Source organism: Ambystoma mexicanum, chromosome 3p, assembly GCF_040938575.1.
Source record: "Ambystoma mexicanum isolate Mex_15411 chromosome 3p, UKY_AmexF1_1, whole genome shotgun sequence".
Classification (NCBI taxonomy): Eukaryota; Metazoa; Chordata; class Amphibia; order Caudata; family Ambystomatidae; genus Ambystoma; species Ambystoma mexicanum.
The window spans coordinates 787,896,112-787,916,920 of record NC_090925.1 but is presented as its reverse complement, the minus strand read 5'-3'; the positions used below and the strand labels follow the sequence as shown (position 1 = coordinate 787,916,920).

Sequence of the window (20,809 nt, the reverse complement as noted above, 5' to 3'; positions counted from 1 at the left end):
TAGAAAGTGCCAGGCAATGTGGCATGCCAGGCCTTGTGTGTATGTGAGTGAGATGGCTTAGCCCAGGGAATGAGAGGAGATAAGACCTGGAGCAGATCAGAGTGAGGAAGATAGATTCCTGGCAGTTTAGTGTAGAGGTTAAGGTCCCATGATGAACCTGTGATAGCAGGCATCCACATTACAGAGCACGCAGACATCTTCTTTGCTGGATGCTGGAGCAGGTCTTGACTCAGGGCAAAACTAATGTCACCTATTCTGACCTAAACAGCCCGGGCGAGCAACCAGAGAGCGCTGAATGGAGCTTAGTCCTGTTTGAGCATTTGGAGGGATTAGTGAACCTAGGAGGGTACAGGGACTAACACCTAGAGTTATGTAGCATTCCAACTCTCTTGTTTGCAAATACCTTAGGCCAGTCCGTTATAGACCCCCTGACCCTCAAACCGAGGACCGAAAGTAGCTGGTCCTAAATCGTCCATTGCTTAGAACCCGTCCAAGTGAAATGGCTCCCAGAAAATACAATGTGGCAGTACAGTACCCTAATCCTTTTCTCAAGGACTGCCCATTTGATCCACTCATGGATCGGAGTGTGGCGACGCCTGCCTCAAACAATAAGTAAGTGAAGTCTCCCATAGCGGTCGGTACACCCGGCTGGATTTTCGCTATAGGCTGAAAATCCTTTTCAACCTGTGAGTGGAAGCCCAAACCCTGGAAAGGTGTTCCCATAGAGAATAGTTGAAGGTAATCTCCTTATGTTAGTGCCCAGACACTAAGAATCTAGGCTTCCAGTAGATACCATGTACTGAGCTTCTTAAATACTTCATGTCCATTTACTGATATTATTTGAGCATATCTGGGCACTAAAGTAGCAGGCAGTTATGCAATAGAAAAGCAAGGGCGTTTTTCCTATTTTAGTTTCATTAATGGTTGGTGGATGGGTGTTTAATAGGCCCTTAGAACCCCCCTCCTAAACCCACTTCCTCCTAAAGGTTTGTAGAAGCCAATTTGCCACCTGAACAGAACGAATACATGTAAAGGTAGATCAGTATTTCAATGAAGTGACTTGTTGGTTACATTTAGGGCCACTGACTACATTTTCAATCAATAAGGTTCACGGAAAACCTTGTGTGAGAGATACCATGGATTGTAGTTGTGGTACCTCTCATAAGAGCTACAATCAATACCTATGACCGAGAAGCCACAGCGACCATTGCAGCCAAGGACTATAAGCAGTTCTCAAATCTTGTGGGGTAACTGCAGCAAATGCTGTGTGAGTCCTGGTTTGACGACTGGAAGAGCCAGAATTTCTTGATAAAGCAAGCCATAAATACTTTTTCAAAAACTGATTAGCAGAGTTACCTAATTACAGTTTTCTTGATTAGCAAATCAACTTATTTGATTAGCAATTGTGTACTATTATTTGTAACACAACCAGAAGTTATTTGAACCCAAGACACACAATCTGCAACAACACAGCATTTTTGTGTATTGCTGAAGTAAGACATTAGTGAGAGGAGTGTTTGGAAAATGGAACGATAAACTGCCTGTTAGGACATAAATAAATAGATAACATAAAAAGACTTCAGAGTTTTCAGTGCAAGCCTCTGTGCAGCTGGGTGCAGTCTGTGTTTCACAGCAGTGTCCTGTATATATAAAATAGGTTTGGCCAATAATTTGTTCTGCAAAGAGAAGTTCAGACGTTTCATGAATCAAAAACTTTACAATGTTAAAGTAAATGTATAGCCTGAGACTAAGTACATAAGTAGCAATGTAATTGTCACCTTCAGGTGCACCAGATGGCCCTGCATGTCATTGAGAACAACTGTTTTCAATATAGCATTAAATACCACTTTAGGGCGAGGGCAGGGCCACTAACATCACTCAAGCCGAGCCAGGTAGGCCCAAGTGCACCATTCCAGCCCTGCGCACCTATGAAAGCGGCATGTACCACTATTAGCACTCAGAGACGCCATCTGGAGTACTGATACTATTTCTTTTGTTTTGTTTTTAAGGGAACCTGGCTTTGTGCAATTCATAAGTCCCATAAAATTAAATATGCCCACAATTGGAAATAACCATTTCAAGGACCTGGAGGTGAGCCAGGAGGTGTGCAGGTGATTGGGAAAAGGGTTGAGGTGTAGTACTCCAGTGGCAACTCGGCCTATGTCATCGCCTCCAAGGACAGGGTGAAGGCTGGGCAGAGGTGCAGAGGGCTGGCATGAAATGTAGGTGCCTGCTTGCAGACTTCGCTCGCGTTACTGGCTTTGGATTTGTCGGCTCTCTCTCGCAGGTGCCAATATATAATGCAATCATAATCGTAGTGTAAAGCGAGCTCTGCAGGCTAACTACAGTGTACGGTATTGCAGTAGATCTGTAGGTGTACAGACTGGAGGGAACTATTAATCACTAGTTTGCATAAACCTTTAGTTAGGTTTGTGTATTCATTGTGTAAGAGGAAAGAAAGTAAGAGACTAAGCAGAATGGATGACAAAGCAGGCAGAGAACTGGGCAAACTAGGTGAAATATTGTAGTTTGCTGCCATCTCACTTTTGGACTAACTGCTATAAAACAACAGGGTGATTAGATAGAATGTCAAGGAGTTTGGGATCATCGGTTGTGCACCGGTTGCACGGATTAATGCAACCAACATGTCACAGAACTAGGTTTGCCATTTAAAGCATTTGTCTGTGTGATCATGTACATTTTCAAAAGTGTTCACTTGTCAATGTGATGCATCTTCCACCAACAAAATGAAATATAGTTGCCACTGTGAGATTTAGCTACACTAACCTAAACCTTCCTGAAAAACATGGAGACAATGCAGCGTGTTGCAGTAGTAATGCTGTAATGATGCATTATGTAATAACTTACAATTTTTAGGAATGGAATTGCAGGACTGTCTTTCAAACAAAATTAATGCATACTGTTCTTTGCCAAACAGAACATAGTTAGCTTTATAAAAGTATAATTCTGGTTAGCAGACATTTGAAAAATATGTTTTCTTTCCTAGCATTCCCACACATGCCTTTAGTACCTTTAAGAGTGGAGATGATTACTTCTTCACTCTCTCTCCATTAGCTCCTTTGAAATTGCAGTGAAAAGAGGGCAGAAAGAGCCCAGAGTGAAAGAGACAAATGCAGGATGAGCTGTGCTTTCTATGAACAGGGTAATTGCTACACAAGTGTCAATTTAATTAGCAAACCTGCATAATTGCATAGCGATTTGCAATGCAATACTGCTTATTGTATGCCTTGTAAAGAGCTGGTCCAACGGCTTTAATTTGATTTGGCTACTAGATTCTCCTAAGAAAGCATGCCAAGATGATAAGATATTAGGTCATTAATTTATTACAGATGTAACCTGCATGCTGAGACAGAGTGTCACTCCCTAAAACTATGCCCTATTGTCGCTGAATTTCCTGGGAATTCTGCAATGTGGACCTGTGGACCACTCCACCAAAGAGGACAAACACATCCATAGGTACAGGCGAAGGTTTACAAAGGTTATTAATATTGCAGTTTGGTACAAGGGATGTAACCTCACTTTATGCTGGACATCGTAGGTTATGGATCCTAAATAAGCAGAGAGTTGTCAGAACATGATTCTACATGTAAATTACGCCCGACACACCAGTAGAGGTATGCCCAAGAATATTCAATAACATTTGTGAAGGCACTGTTTGGGACAGTAACTTCATTAATGTTTTTGGATCCTCTGACTAGCGGGGTGGTTGTCCATCAAGGGACGTATAGGGCATCGTTGTTGCTACAGTTTAGAGGACCCAATGCTAGGAACCATCAACAATGATTGAAATACATCCTCGAACAAATAGAAATTGGCAATTTGTCTTGGATACCCCTAGTAATCAATCTGTCTCTGCATGAAACCAGGACAGAATCGAACCTATCCTAAAAGATAAGCTAGGTCCGTACATGGAGAAGATGATGTAACATCAAAGACATAAAAGTAGAAAGAAAAAAAAACAGCCTTTGGTATTTTTATTTTTTACTATCTATATTCTAGCCAGAACCCTTCCAACCTTGGTAACCAGCCATTCAGTGGAGAGGATTCCACCTTTTTCTATGGAATGAAAGCAAGTGCATTGAGCCAAGCTAATGGAACACAGAGTGGGTGAGAGGTGTGTGTGTGACCCCTCCAGTGTGTATGATCCTTACCATTTCCCCTGTTCATCCCCTGCAAACCGAATATAGCACTTTAAGCTGGTCTAGAACTGAACTTTAGTTGCATTTCAGCTGTTTGCTTAGAATATGACAACTACAATCTGTGTACTGTTTTTTACAGCACTCCTCACTTACATACTTGTTGTTGGTGTAAGTGTTCACCTTCTGTGACCATATATCTGGAACCCAGCTATTACCCCCCTAGTCTGTAGCAGCGCTGTTGTGTGCATACATTTATCAGGAATTATTGGTAGCGAAGGCTGTAAATATTTGCTTTTCACAAGCGGTGACTGTTGACATTGAGTGCCTTTGAGCTGCTGCAAATTTCAATCTGTTTGAATATGTCCCTAATTGGCGACTGCGGGCCAAGTGCCTTTGAGCCGATTTGAAGCACATTTTGAGCCATGAACAGATAAAATCCTGTCCTTTCCAGTTTTGTGATTGTTCTGGACTAAGTGCCTCAGAGCAGTTTGCGGTTTTCTGTGGGTAGTGTTTGTGGGCATCCCACGCCTTTGAGCTGTTCATTCTCTACATCGATTGGTCCCTCTTTGGATTGCTAACTGCCGGCCGTTAGTGCCTTTGAGCCAATTGTCTATACTTTAGGAGGCCCAGCAATATTAATTCCCTCCGCTAAAACACTGGTCTCTACAAGTCAAGTTGTTTGTATGCCAATAGTCTTTTTTTTGTGGGCGATGACTGCAGGCTCTGATCCTTCGAGCCGTCCATATTTCCTTTTTTTTCCTTCTCCATCATCAGTTATATAGTGCCACAAAAATTGTGTGCGAGTAATATTTTTCTTCTCACACCCACTCATTGGGAATGTCGCATATGTACTTTCTTAGGAGTGGGCTAATGGATGAAGACTTAAGAACCCCTGACCTTGATGGCCCTGTGGTGATGGGGAAACTTGGTGAAAAAAGGCCCTCTCCTAGGGGCAAAACGGCTTTATCTTTACTAACACAATTTCCAACTGACCAGGCACAACACCTGACGACCGAGCGAGCTAATCAGAATGACCAAATTGCTGAACTGCAATCCCAAAATTTTATTTAGATTTGCAGTAAAACAATTGGTAAACACTGAGCCCAGGGGTCAGTATGGGGAGGTCCCAGTGTACCCAAAACCTAGCCCCCTCCATAGGGCAGGAACATCCACAGGGACACTGTGTCTTGTTGTGAAAACATAAAAATTGATATGAGGCTCGGAAGCCCAAAAGAAACACACCAACACAGGTTACAAAGGACATACAAGTGCTTTATTAAAAGCTACAACAGTTACCAAAGTCAATTGACAAACGGATAGCTATTCGGCTCTCAGAGTAACGTAAAGAACTTCAACGAGGGTTCGATGCATTAGTAGAGAGACCGTACATTCGGAATACTTGAGCTTTTATATCCTTTATCCAGCCCTTGGCCAACCCCCTCGCGGGTTAACCATTCTTGGGATCAGGCCTAGGGTTCCTTGCCAGGTCAATCCTATAATGTATGCATTTTGATCAGTTCCGCTGATACAGTTGTTCATTTACACATAGGTCAGTGATAGGACAAGGTCTCAGTTCGCGACCCCAAGTGGCCTGCAGGCATATTAATTTATTTGTGTGTGCGGAGGTCACAACGGCCAGAATCTCACTCAGAATGTCATTCAGCCTCCATTTTGATGTTCAGGGTGACTTCCACATTACAAGAGAACCTAAAATGGCGGCTAAATCCAAGATGGCGACTTACATTACTTTTCGTTAAGGTCAAGACCTTGCCGCGGAGTCTATTTACATGATATTTTAGACAACTTGGCGTAGGCCAATACACATTCAATTACTGCTATAGGAGGCATAATATTATTTCAATTCCAACAGACCCTCCTTTTGGCCTATGCCAAGTGCTAATATCATTTCTAATACTTTTGCAAATAACTCCATGTATTGTCATCCATACATCCCGAATCATTGTCTGTAATATCTATAGCCATTAGGTCGTTCATCAGAACCTCTTGTAACACAAACTCTTTGGATGCTGTATCTGGGGCATATATTCTATGCCCTATTGTGCTCACTGCTTGGACACAACATCCCCCTAGCATTCCACATATACTCGGAAGACATTAAAAACAGCAACAAAGGAATAGCAGGATCCCCAAAATAACCCGCCTAGTCCCTTGTTCCCATGTTGCGGTAAATGAGTGCAAATCCAACAATTACTCTTATTAAAAATGGCATGCCTTGCATTCATTACTATCATTAGAATGTTATTATGATACTTTTGTCTATGTTTGGAGTCTCTAGGGGACAGAGTGTGAAGGTGTACAGAGGGAGTCAAAGCAGTTGGTACAATCTCGGTCGGTAGTAGAGGTTTTAGAGGATAGATTTCTTCAAAGAACCAAAGTCCTACAGAAGTAATTGCAAAAATAACAATTATCGTTATCAAAACACAGCAATACGTTTTCGGGGCCCAGGCACATTGTTCATTGTCCAAGTTGGTCACCCCCTTATTCACAAGTCCAGTGCGGGGAGCAGCAGTGGAGGTGGCAGGCATTGTAGTTCCTCAATTGCCGACCCCAATGTTCGTTGCTGGCGACGCTACGGTCGCGCAATTTCTTAGTCCTTCCCAACCCTAGCCAGCAGAATCCCTTTTCTTCCTGTTGTTCAACAGAAACTTTCTTATACAAAAGAAAACTTTCAATCACTTCTCTTTCCCAAATGCACGGAAAAACCTGTGCCGTAGTTCTATTTTCTTCGTCGAAGGTTGTACCTGGTGGTACCCAAGATTGTTTGATCCGAAAACAAGGTGTCGTCACTTCCTGAGGGAAGCGACGTATCGGAGGCGACGGAAGTCGCAGAACTTGAAACAGTGCTTTCCGGAAGTGATTTTTCAAAAGAGTGTGGAGACGAAATGGACTGTTCCCCAAGCTCCACTGGCTCAGAGAAATTCTCCGACGCACTCACAGCGCTGTTTGCTACTCCAAGATCAGGGACTGTAGCATCAGCGAGGGGATCTGCTTCTTCTGTAACGTGTGGCGTTGGGTGAGGAAGTTTCTTGACATGCGTCGCGTGGATCCAGTGTTTCTTCCCCGCACTGCTGTCTGGGTGACCAACAGCACCTGGTAGGGTCCCTTCCAACGAGGAGCGAGACAGGAAGACCTTTCGTAGGCCTTCACTAGGACCCAACTTCCAGGCTGTATATCGTGTCCTGGGCCCGTGAACCGTACAGGTAAAGCCGAATACACCTGGTGATAAATGAAATACAGGTTTTTAGTTAACTGGTTACAGTAGTCTACAAGCAATACATTTTCCACCTCTCTCAGGGTTTTAGGTTTTGGGAGACCCCAAATGTTAGCAGGTCTCCCCATCACTACCTCAAATGGAGAAAGCCCAGTCTTAGTTTGAGGTGTGGTACGCATAGCCAATAATACAATAGGTAAGGCATCTGGCCATTTCAGTTTGGTATCGGCACATGTTTTTGCAAGCTTATTCTTTAAGATACCATTATTTCTTTCCACCAACCTAGCACTTTGAGGATGTCTAGCTGAGTGAAATCGTTTCTCAATATGTAATGCTGTGCATATCTGCAAAATTACTGCTGCAACAAAATGAGGACCATTGTCCGACCAAATTACCCTTGGGAGCCCAAATCGAGGAAAGAATTCTTTTACCATAATCTTTGCAGTGGTCATGGCGGTAGCATCTTTAACGGGGAAAGCCTCGACCCATTTACTGAAGGCACAAATAATTACATATTTCAGATTGTTACACCGTTCCATCTCAATAAAATCAAAGTGAATGACCTCGAAGGGAACAGAAGGGGGCCCAAAGCTTCCCCTTGGAGTTACTGTCCCCTTACCCACATTGTGCTGTAAGCAGATCATGCAGTTCCGAACATGGCGTTTTGCAGTCTCCAGAATCTTGTTATTCACCCAAACTTGTTCTAACATTTTCGTGATCTGCTGAGCACACACATGTGTAGGACCGTGTGCCATCGTAACCATTGCCAGTACATATGAATCAGGGAGCAACCATTTTCCTTCAGATGTATCCACCCAACACCCATCATCATCTAGTTTCCCCATTCCTTCGGCCCACCTTTTAGATTCTTCTACTGTAGCATCAGTTTGAATATCCCGCACAGACCCAATACCTTCATCCATTACATAGGCATCTTTTGTTTCCCTTAGTGCATACATGTCTGTGCTAAGGTCTGTAGCCGTTTGCCTGGCTATCAGGTCCGCAAAGGCGTTCCCTTTTCCCACATCATCTATGACCTTACGATGTGCTGCACATTTCATGATCGCTAACTGCCTAGGGAGCGAGAGTGCCGAGAGCAATTGCACTATCAAGGGGCCATGCTGAATCTTGGTCCCATGTGAGGTCAGGAACCCTCTTTCCGACCAGAGCCTCCCAAAGTTGTGAGCCACCCCAAAGGCGTACTGGCTATCAGTATATATATTTACTATACGCCCTTCGCAGAGTTCACAAGCTCGGGTCAATGCTATAATCTCTGCGGCCTGCGCGGAGTTATGCGAAATTCTCTTAGTTTCAACAACTTTACTCAATGTAGTAACTGTGTAAGCAGCTGTAGATGTACCATCTGAAAGTTTGAAGCAGGAGCCATCACAAAACAGCTCCCCTTCTGCATTGTCCAAAGGAGTATCTATAAGATCTATCCTTCCCTTCGTTTCTTGTTCAGTGGTATACAGACAGTCATGTAATTCTTCGTCACCGCAAACAGTGTTTTGCGGGAAAGGTAAGAGTTCAGCCGGATTAAGAACACAACACCTCTTAATTTGAATGTGAGGAGCAAACAGAATTAATTCATACCTTGTTAACCGTGCAGAGGTGAGGTGTTGCATTTGGGTTTTGTTCAATAGGATATCTACAGAGTGAGGTACCATCAAAATCAAATCATGGCCTAGGACCATTCCCTCACTCTGTTTTACAGACGCGGCAGCAGCAGCGACAGCTTGCAAACATCTTGGCAAAGCGCATGCGACAGGATCAAGGGCGGAGGAGTAGTAGCCGCACGGCCTATTCTTCCCTCTGTGTTCCTGTGTTAACACAGCCAAAGCACATCCATAACATTCATGCACAAACAACGCAAAGGCCTTGTCATAATTTGGAGTACCCAGAACCGGTGCAGAGCATAACGCGGTTTTGAGAAGCTCAAATGATCGTTGATGTTCCGATTTCCATGGCAGTGGCAGAGAAATGCCCTTCTTCGTCAAAGCCAACATCGGTTTTATCACTAGCGAAAAGTTCGGGATCCACACCTACAGTAATAAGCCATACCTATTAAGGCTCTGACCTCCTTCTGTGTATTTGGAACAGACATGCCAGAAATGTGTTTTATTCTTTCAGGTGTCAATCTTCTCCCCTCCTTTGACAGGAGGTACCCTAAATAGGCGACCTCCTGACAACAATATTGAAATGTTTTGAGCGAAGCTTTATGACCATTTTTTGCTAGATGAACAAGCAACAGTATAGTGCCTTCCTTACAAGCACTTTCAGAGTCTGCAGCCAAAAGCAAATCATCAACATATTGAAGCAGTGTACAAGTAGGTGGCAACTCAAGGGTGTCGAGCTGCTCTTTCAAAGCTCTACTATAGATGCTTGGACTTTCAGTATACCCTTGAGGTGCCCTAGTGAATGTAAATGAGCATCCCCCCAAGGTGAACGCAAACAAATATCTACTTTCCTTATGTATAGGAATGCTAAAGAAAGCATTTTTTAGATCCACAACGCTGAAGTGCGTAGCCGTAGCAGGGATCATTGTCAATATCGTCGTCACATCAGGCACGATTGGAAATTGTGGGGCGACAACTCTGTTAATAGCACGAAGATCAATTATGAACCGGTATGGGATTGCATTGTTGCCTTTCTTATATACAGGCAAGATCGGACTGTTACACAAACTACCTGTAATCTCCTCGATCACCCCACGATGCACAAAATCGGAGACAATGCATTTCAAAGCACGCTCGCCCTCAACTGATATTTTATACTGCGGAATGCGTGGTAGTTTAACTCCATGTTTCAAAACTATTTTAACGGGCTCAATCTGTAGTACCCCGACATCATTGTCGTCACCCGCCCATAAACATTCCGGAACAATGCTAAACTCAGGAGGTAAAGGTCGAATTAGAAACTGAGAATTAGGAAGTTGCTGTGGTGAAACCGTCAGCCGTACTCCATCAGAGGAACAATGAATTACTGCATTCAATTTCTTTAACAAATTCAACCCCAGCAAATTCTCTCCACAGTTCGAAGTGAGAAGAAAAGGGCAATGGTCCGTAAAGGGACCCAAAGAAACAGACACCGGTGAAGAAACCGGACAGACAATTGGTATACCAGAAAACCCTACGGAAACATTTGTTTGCCCTGACAGTGGAATGTTTGGAACCCGAAAATGATCAATGGAGCACTTCTGTGCTCCAGTGTCTATCAAATACTGGTGTTTCCTATTCCCTACTAATAATTCAACGTAGGGACCTTTCTGATTAACGGGAATAGGTGAAGGTTCCAAACCCTGCTTCGGGCAGTCCTAATGAAATAGAGTATCGTCGGAAGGAAGCTCTTCAGAAAGGTAGGCAGCAGAAGGGTGATCAAATATGTTCCTCGAGTCCACACTCGAGGTCTGATTTTCCCGTGAAAAAGGTTGCTGAGGATCTTGCAAAAACTGACCTCTATCAGGGCCCCCTGCTCCAGGGCGGCCCCTGGGTCGTCTACCCATACTACCAAACGCACTGTTTGACCTTTGTCGAAGGACGGGGCACTGTGCTCGCCAATGACCTTCCTGGCGGCAATAAGCACATTGATTAATATTCACAGGACCCAAAGGAGCATTTCCTTTTGGGAGATACTGACCTCTAGTCTGTGTCGTGCCTCCTCTGGGGTTTCTAACAATTTGTTGTAATAATACTTTGGTTTTCAAATCTCCTTTCCTCTTTTCTATTTTCTCCTTCTCATTATTAACACGGTTCTCATAATACTGAGCCATGTGCAAAACTTCAGATTGAGATTTTGCCTGCCAAGCGCTCTCAGAGGACATAATCTGTGACTGGATGTCGGGCAACAATCCACATACAAATTTGTCCACAAACAACCTTTTTCCAGACTCTGTACCCAAATCCTGCCCACTGAAGTCAGAAAATACCTGCTCGAATATGTTAAAGAATTCGGTGGCGCCTTCAGTTTTCCCTTGAACACAGGCCGTAAGCTTGTCCCAAATAATTCTTTTCTCTGGAATTATAGTTTTTAATTTCGCGACAATTCTATCAGGCAAAGTAAGTATTACCTGTGGTGGTTTCTCACCTGCTAGCCTTTCCCCATCAATCCTAATCATATTAGCCCATGTATCTCCCAACCCTGGCACATCGTCTATTGTCCGAACCTGCTTCCATACATCTACGGGTAGGAGTACAGAGAATAGCAAGTCAATATCACTTAAGGTGAACACAGAGGACTGCAAGACGGACTCTATCTCTTTGTAAAACCCCGTCGGGTTTTTCCTGATATCGGGAACTGATTGTCTAATAGTGTTACTTCCTGTCGTGAAAACGGGACGTGAACGAATTGCGATACATAATGTGCAGGGATATCCACAGCGGGTGCACCAGTCCCAGCGTTGGCGGGAATCTCAACCTTTGGGACAAAGGTCGGAGGAACCTCTCTCATAGGCAACTGAGATATAGGTACCTCCGGCCGCTTACTAAGCAACAGAGCTAGGTCGAGCGCTAAGGCAGCCGAAGAAGTGTCGGGCGAAAAAGCCCTTTTACAAATCCCCAACAATTCTATGGGGCAACTAACCTTCTTTCTTACACATACTTCTTGCAGGTACTGTACCATTACCTGAATTGCCTTTCTTTGCATTTCTACTGTATACTGACTATACGTGTCATATACTTCATCTGGCGGAATCGATGAATCCGAGATCCATCGAATCGCATCTTTGGTACAAATTCGTACTTCCTCAGGTGCCGATCTACGACACGGAAGGAACCGTTTCTGTACATACATACTATCGTCTTCGTCATCCTCATCTCGTGACTTTTCAAAGTCCTTCCTATACTCAAACAATCTTCCAACATGACCATATACTTTCTGCTCTGTGTCCCTCGAAAGTGCCAAAGCATTTAGATCTCTCACCCCTTGTGGAAGATCCGAATGTTGTAATCTACCCCACATCACACATAAATGAGTCCCCAAACCTTCGATAAAAACATTTTTCTCGGGAAAACTGTTCAAATTAGATAATGTGGGAAAAACATCAGTTTGATCACCTTTCTCCATACAGTGCTCAGCCCATGCAAACAATTCCTGTTTCTTATCTGCAGAAACAGTATTACGAGTGACGATCTTTGATCCTGCACCTTGATCAACTTCAGTCAATACAGGACCACTCGGGAGCGGAGGTGCAGGTAAATTTAATAAAGGTGCAACTATCGGCGCAGAAGGAAGGGGCGGTGCGATAGGTGGAGGGACAACGACTAGGGGAATAGGAGCAATAGGTTGTACAGGGGGAACAGGAATAACAGCAGGAACAACAGCAGGAATGGGCAGAGCGCCCAAGAAAGGATCATACGGAGGTGGCGCAGAGGCACCAGGCCTGCAATTTTTCAATAAATTCTTCGGAAACATGAAAATCTTTAGAGGGGTAAATTTTCTGGATTCCAAGTGAAAAAGCCCTATACATATTTTTAACTGATGCTGAATGTTTTTCTTTATCATATAACAACGCTTTTTCGGCATTTGTTTTATGATGGCGTGCATGTTTATCCCTACTTTTAAGCTGCTGTAACGCTTCTTTTTTCCAATTCTGTAAAACATCAAAGGCTGCAGGTCTAGCCTTCTTTTTTAGCAAGACCGATTCTAGGTATTCAATACGGGAGATCTCAAAACTGCCATTGATTGGCCACTGAAATTCGGAGGCATGTCTGGTCTGTCTGTGCCAAATATCATTAAATACTATACTACCAATGCCATACTTACAGTACATAGTACATGCCGGCGACCCCTCCTGTGGTGCCGGGCGGCTAAATTCCAAAGATTGTCGATCGCTGCGGAACAGATCCCTAAAGCAGCTAGACAATTTCCCAGGCATTTCACAAAAAATTGGTGTTACCTGGTCAATAATTGTGTCTGCAGATACAATACGCCAAATTCAAATTGTCAGGGTTAAAATAAGAGCCGGGTCACGACTGCACCTGACCAAACCTAAGGAGGACCGTACGGTTTATCAAAGAACTTACCTAACGAATTTTACCTTGTGTTTGGTGGTTTCGACAAATCTGCCCGCCTCAAAAATGGACCCTCGTCAAGATGCCGTGTCAGACCACACGACTATCGTCCAAAAATCGGATCGTGCAGCGCTGCCGAGGTATCGCGTCTCGTTCGGTCGGGCCCGCAAAATCACACCGTCCGATCCCAGTTCGATAGTCTGCGTCAACCTTCAATGATCCGGCATCAATCTTGAGGGTCCCTATTCGCGCGCCAACTGTGAAAACATAAAAATTGATATGAGGCTGAGAAGCCCAAAAGAAACACACCAACACAGGTTACAAAGGACATACAAGTGCTTTATTAAAAGCTACAACAGTTACCAAAGTCAATTGACAAACGGATAGCTATTCGGCTCTCAGAGTAACGTAACAAACTTCAACGAGGGTTCGATGCATTAGTAGAGAGACCGTACATTCGGAATACTTGGGCTTTTATATCCTTTATCCAGCCCTTGGCCAACCCCCTCGCGGGTTAACCATTCTTGGGATCAGGCCTAGGGTTCCTTGCCAGGTCAATCCTATAATGTATGCATTTTGATCAGTTCCGCTGATACAGTTGTTAATTTACACATAGGTCAGTGATAGGACAAGGTCTCAGTTCGCGACCCCGACAAGTGGCCTGCAGGCATATTAATTTATTCGTGTGTGCGGAGGTCACAACGGCCAGAATCTCACTCAGAATGTCATTCAGCCTCCATTTTGATGTTCAAGGTGACTTCCACATTACAAGGGAACCTAAAATGGCGGCTAAATCCAAGATGGCGACTTACATTACTTTTCGTTAAGGTCAAGACCTTGCCGCGGAGTCCATTTACATGATATTTTAGACAACTTGGCGTAGGCCAATACACATTCAATTACTGCGATAGGAGGCATAATATTATTTCAATTCCAACATTGTGAGAAACCTGAGGGTATCCTCACACCTACTCCCCTTCGATCCTCTTCTCAAGTGGCCAGGGAAAGGCATTTGCTTTTGGATCTTGACCCTCGGGGTGGAGAAGCGAGGGAGGATCACCTGGGGGAGGGTGCTTGGGGATTGGGGAGAGGATATCCACATGCGAGACATAGTATCCCATTTTCTTTATGAAGACCAGCCCAACCCCACCCCCCGCCCCCTGGCCTTTATGGGCTATTGTAACACATCTTCCCAGATTTTCCATCATTGAACCCACTATGGTACTGGGACGAAGAAGAGGCAACTAAGAGTAGTGAACACTAGTAAGTTATTTCAACACTCAAGTGCGGAGACGCGGATGAGGCTTGCAGATTATTGTAAAGGTCAGGCATGTCCCAACTGCTTTACTAATAATCACCAGGCAATTCCAATTTGGGACGCACACCTGCAACCTTTCAAGTGGTTGCAAGTGTATAAGAAGGGAGGAGACAAACAGCAAGGAGACCAGCAGGGAATCCTGAATGCGGGGAGGCAGTCATGGGGGGTCCTGCAGGAGAATCAGGATGCAAGCAGACCACCCCAGGGAACTCTAGAGTCTAGGGCAATGCAGGCTGCGAGACGGACACAAGAGGGGGAAGCCTAGATGGTCAGAGTTGCATAGCTGAAGCTGCGGACACCCCTTTTTCTATTGTTCTCTTCTACTTGCCCACTGGAACCCTCAAGAACATCTTGTTCTCAACTTCCTCCTTGAGTCTCGTCCAACTGAAGCCCGAGTCCTACTAATGGGGGACGTTAACCTCTGTAAAATGGCTCAGGGCCCCAACCTCCATATAGACCCCACTCTCTTGACCATTCTCTCATTGCACTCCATTGCCTGCTGACCCACAATTGTGGAAACTTCCTCAATCGCATCTTCTTTACTCAATTCTTCGGCTCCCTCTGTTCACCAATCTCTCACCGATCAATCACTTAGTATACATTTTACAGTATCTGTCCCTCCACCACCCTTCCTTTCCTTCTAAAATCATAAAATGTGAATTTAAGCCTCACTATGGCACCATACCCAAAACAAGTCACAACTTCTCTTCTAGTACTCGCTCCACCTTTTGGCAACTTTGTTAAATTGGCACTTCTGGTGTTCACTTCGGCACAGATATCTACGTTTGGGCACTATTACCCTACTTGCTCCAACATTTCCTCTCACGCACACCCTCATCTATGGATCTCCCAAGCCATACAACTGGCAGCAACATTGCACCTCCACCTGCGCCACAAAACCTGCTCTCCATCGCTCCTTGCTTTTTATAAGGAATTACTACTTGCTCTCATTACTGCTGTGGACTCAGTGAAGTCCACTACTACACTAACCCCGTCTTCTCTCATCCTCAGATGCTATGCATGATGTGCATCCTTGCCCCCCCCCCAACCCTTGAGTGCTATGTCTCCTCTTCATGCTAAACTGATGGCTTTGCCAGCAACTTTGCATCCAAGTTCACTAACATATGGGACACCCGGTTTGCCCTAGTCAACCCCCTGCCCCTTACTTCTCTCCACCACAACCCCGCAACCTCACCTCTCTATCAGACTTCCCACCCAGCACCATCGTTGAGCCGACTACTATAATCAGGGCTGCAAGCCACTCCTGTGCGCCTGCTGAGCCCCTTGCACCACAAGCAGTTAAGGAGCTGGCACCTTGGACATGCTCTTACCTCTGCTTTCCCTTACTTCTGCTGTCTTCCTAGCCTGTTTCAAGGTTTTCATAGTCATACACATTTTGAAGAAAAACACTGGCGGCCGCAGAACACAGCCAACTATCGACCCAACTCTCTCTCTCTTGCTAATTTTTCCAAAGTTCTCGAATGTGCAGTCTTGGACTCGTACCCATGGCTCCTCGAGGTGTGCGACTTATAGGGAATGTGTGGGGAGGATCAGCAATAGGTGGTAGTTGACCCCGCAGAGGCTGCATAAGATGAATGTGACATTCTCTCAACTGTTGGAGAGGTGCTGAGTTTGCCTCACTGATGCACCCGTTTTGTATTTGTATTTTATTTATTTGTAAAGCGCACCAGGCCCAAAGGCATCTGGGCGCATAATCTTAAGAGAGCAGGGTTACAGTTATACACAAGAGACAGCAGTGCATAGCACAACAAGCTTACAATCAACATGCTAGTAAGACTACAGTATGACAATAGTAAGTACAGAGTAATATGCCGTCAGCATGTACAGTCAGGAGAGACAAATAGCTAGCTTAAAAACTAAAGTCACGCAAGTGTGGGAGGCTAGCAAAGACAATATGATAGCAATAAATTAGGTGCAGGAGCCATATACAATGAATCATACAGGCATTAAGAACACTAACTCCGTGACAGGGTGCAGAGTGAATAGCAGCAAGGTAGTGTTGGTGATAGAGCGACAAGTATCTCAAATGTTTTGTGCAGAGAGCCATCATTGGGTTTTATTCTTGAATAGTTGGAAGGATGGCTCAGCTCTAATAACGTTGGGGAGAGAATTCCAGAGCTTGGAGGCCAGGACGGGGAAGCTCACACGGCCAGCTTTTTATAGTTTGAATCTGGGAGGGGCCAAACTATGGGTTTGGGCCGCTCTCATGGGGCGGGCAGAGGTGTGAGACAGTTGGCTAACGAAGTGGGAGCCTGATTGGACAGGCATTTGTGAGTCAAGGCAAGAGATTACAGTGAGATTCTGTGTTTAACGGGAAGACAGTGTCGATTACTTCTATGGTTGGAGATGTGGTGGTCTCTTGGAATGTTTAATGCCTCTCTGATGGCATTGTTCTGGATGACTTGCAGTTTGTTAAGGTTGGATTGACTGGTCGCTAAATAGAGGGCTCTGCAGTCGTCTATCTTGGACATGACGAGTGTTCTGGCCAAGGTGATGCAATTGGGAGTGGTCAGGAATGGTCTACATGCAGTGATAAGTTTGCATGTATAGGCGGATGCTTACCTAACAGCATTTGTTTGTCTGCACAAAGATAGTGGGGAGTCAAGATAGATTCCTAAGGTTTTGGTATCCTTTGAAACGTTGATGATGTTGCCATCAATGATGAATGACTTGAAGGTTATGATCGAGTTTGTTAAGACGTTGATAGGAACCCAGAATGAGGAGTTCCGTCTTGTCATCATTGAGGCAAAGTTCGTGTTGCGCCATCCATGCCTGAATGACCATGTAGACTTTGTTCAAGGATTTTGTGTTGACTGCATAATCACCCGTGATGGGGAGGAGTACCTGGGTGTCGTCAGCATAATTAGTGTATGAGACACCCAGATAGTCAAGAACTTCAAATAATTGTTTAGTGAACACATTATAGAGTGTAGGTGACGCACAAGAGCCTTAAGGAATGGCGCAGTACATGGGAGCAGGATCCCCGGATGCTGATGGGGAGAAAACCCGCATAGATCTGTTGCTTAAGAAAGATCTGATCCAGGCAGTGGCAGAGTTTCAGAAATGGTGGCAGACATGAGGTGCTGGCAAAGGATTTGGTGATTGACCAAATCAAAAGCAGCCGAAAGATCTAGTAGTAATAGTAGGGCTAGTTTCCCATTGTCTTTCAGTACCTCAATCTTTGTTTTGAGGTCAATAAGGGCAGTTTCCGTCCCATGCTTGGGGCAGAAACCAGATTATCTCAGACCAAGGAGGTTGTTAACCTCGAGATAGTCCTGGATCTGAAGGTAGGCAGCTCGATCTAATATTTTGAGCAAGAATGGGACAGTAGTGATGGGCCAGTAATTGGTTGGTATGTTGGGGTCCACGGAAGGTTTTTTGAGCAGAGGGATAACCCAGGCGTCCTTTAGGTTGTCCGGGACAAGACCTGTTTTGAAGGATGAATTTATGAAAGCAGTAATGAATGGGGCTAGATCGTGAGCGGCGTCCTTAATAATAGGGGCTGGGCACGAGTCACCATGACAGTTGGATGGTTTAATTCTGTTGATGATCCATTCCACTTCAGCAATAGTGAGTGGGGAGAATGTGAAAGGTTTAATGTTGGGAATGGCCTGAGGTATGGCACTTGAGGGAATGTTTTTAGGCTTGTCCCTCTGTAGGAAATTTTGCTGGTCTTTGATTTTAGTTTGGAGGGTGGCAATTTTGTCCAGGAGTGCTTTCTGTATGTTCGCACACCATTTGCTATCTTTAGTACAAGTATCAGGAGTCGCCGCTGGTGATTCAAGTTCCTTCAGAATCTTAAACAGTTCTTTGGTATTTGAATCCGCTTGCGTAATACGATTGTTAAAAATATAGTTTTTAGCTTGGAAGATAGCTTCTTTGTAGTTGATGGAAGCTAAGATGAGACCGTCCTTGTGGGCATCAGGAGGATGGCTTTTCCACCGGGTTTCAGCAATGCGTTTTTCTTTTCGGAGCGCTCTCAACTCTGGTGTGAACCAAAAGTTGAGATGAGCACACATTTTGGATTTCCTAAGTTTAATGGCGGCGATAGTGTTTAGTGCAGTGAGCATGACGTGGTTATATGTATCCGCTAAGATCGAGGGGTCAGAGCATGCATCAGAGACTTTGTTGAGGGTAGGGAGGATAAGAGGGAGTAATTTGTCTCTTGTTATGTCCCTTTTATTTCTAGTGGGCAGGGCGGGCGCAATCGTTGGTTTAGGGTGCTGGACAGCTTCTATATTGTGGACATGTAGTAAGGTGCAACATTTTTGGAAGTAGGTACTGCTGCAAATGAAAGAAATTACAGGTGTCCAATTGCTGATGAACCCTCAAGTTAAACCTTTGAGAAAATACTGGGGAGGGCATTTTGCCCATGTCTGGGCCTTTAGTCACTTTAAAGGTCCACCGGTTAGCCGCCAAAATCACTATTGCTCACAATTGGAGGAATCCAGAAAGGCCAGTTATCCAGATGCGGTGGATAAGAATTTGGGAACGAATCACAGCATTAAGCATTGGAAAATACGAGAGATATAGAAATGTATGGATGCCATTTATAGAATATTCAGAAAAAGACCTCTGATGACAGCGAAACCACCCCAGATCGGAGAATACTCTTTGTTGCGATTGTTCTGACCTGAGATGGATGTTGTATTTTGGTATATGGTGAGGGCCTAATCCTGAGAAAGGAACTACATGCTATAGACGTGATCACATCTTATGCCAGTGACAATTTTGTGAAGGTCTCTCGATGTATATGTTCCGGAACCCAACATGTAACGTTGGCTGACATGGTTTATCCTTTTCCCAGTGACAGTTGAATACCAAAATTGTGCTGATTGCACTTTTGCAATCTTCAACCACATCAATGAATAACTAGAAGACAACAAACTCAGTGCACACTCCCATCTGTGTTTTGAAGTAGGTACTTCACAAAATCTGAGCATAACCATATCCCTCATTTACACGCTACAGGTCATCACTACCATCTGCTATTTAACCTCATCTCTTCGATCTCTCTCCTCATATGACAGTTTATCCTCCATTCCCCAGACTCTCTCACATCTTGACTTGCAAAGCACCTTTGTTAAACCCGGATATCGCTCAATCTCCATTTCCTCCACTACCATCCTAATGTAAGGGATCTCACAAATGATCCCAGCCACTCTCTGAAAAGTCATCTTTTGGCTTCTCAAATCAGCTGTATGCTGATGATACAAATATTCTCATTCCTCTCCAACATCCCTGAGGTGTCCTTTCACATCACTAACTGCCCATCTTCACCTTCCATAACCTGCAGTGATCCTCGCTCACCTTTGTGCAAAGACTTCACGCGGGATGGCTCACCATGCAAAATCACTCACTACTTAAATTCCTTTACATCGATCCATCTTCAAGTCCCCACCCACCTGGCTGAATGCACTTCTCACTACTCATCCTCTCACACTCTGCGCATGCAAGCCCTCCACAACCCAACAACCCCCCCAGTACACCATGTGCTGCCTCATTAACGCAACGCTTAAGTCCAGAAATTAAAAGGACATTCCAACAATGTCTAGCTTCAAAGTCAATCTCATTAACTACCTTCTCTCCGAGCAGGGGGCTCAAGAGTTATAGTGCCATCAGGGCTTCTCCCTACTAGGGTCTCCAAACACTATGACCTGACTGCATTTATAAATACTGCATTTACTGAATATTAACTTACGATCGGCCTTGTGCTGTCCACATTTACTGTTTTCATCTCCTTACCCGCTACCATTCGGGTTATTGTATAACTACTACATTGCCACCCTTAACTATTTTCTGTACTGGCTCAATGTAACAAGTAGGAAAGACACTGCACTATTCAATTGCTGTTTGCACCAATGGGCCACAGAAATTGATCAACATACACATCAGATTACAAATAACACAAAACGTGGCATTTAATGATCGCTTTTGATTGATAGTGACCTTTCTGGCTGGAATTTGATTGCTGTTTTAAGGCTGTATTTTTACACTTTATGTAACTACCTTATGAAAAGTCACGTAACTGAAGTTTTTGTCAACAAACCGCCAGACCCTTAATTAGTAC

The 20,809-nt window shown here is 44.4% G+C and overlaps 1 protein-coding gene across 1 annotated transcript in view; it reads right to left on the bottom strand.

The window, feature by feature from the left end:
- The window catches only part of TTC5 (tetratricopeptide repeat domain 5), a 216,970-nt gene that overhangs the window by 131,267 nt on the left and 64,894 nt on the right, over positions 1-20,809 (bottom strand). The window lies entirely within an intron of this gene.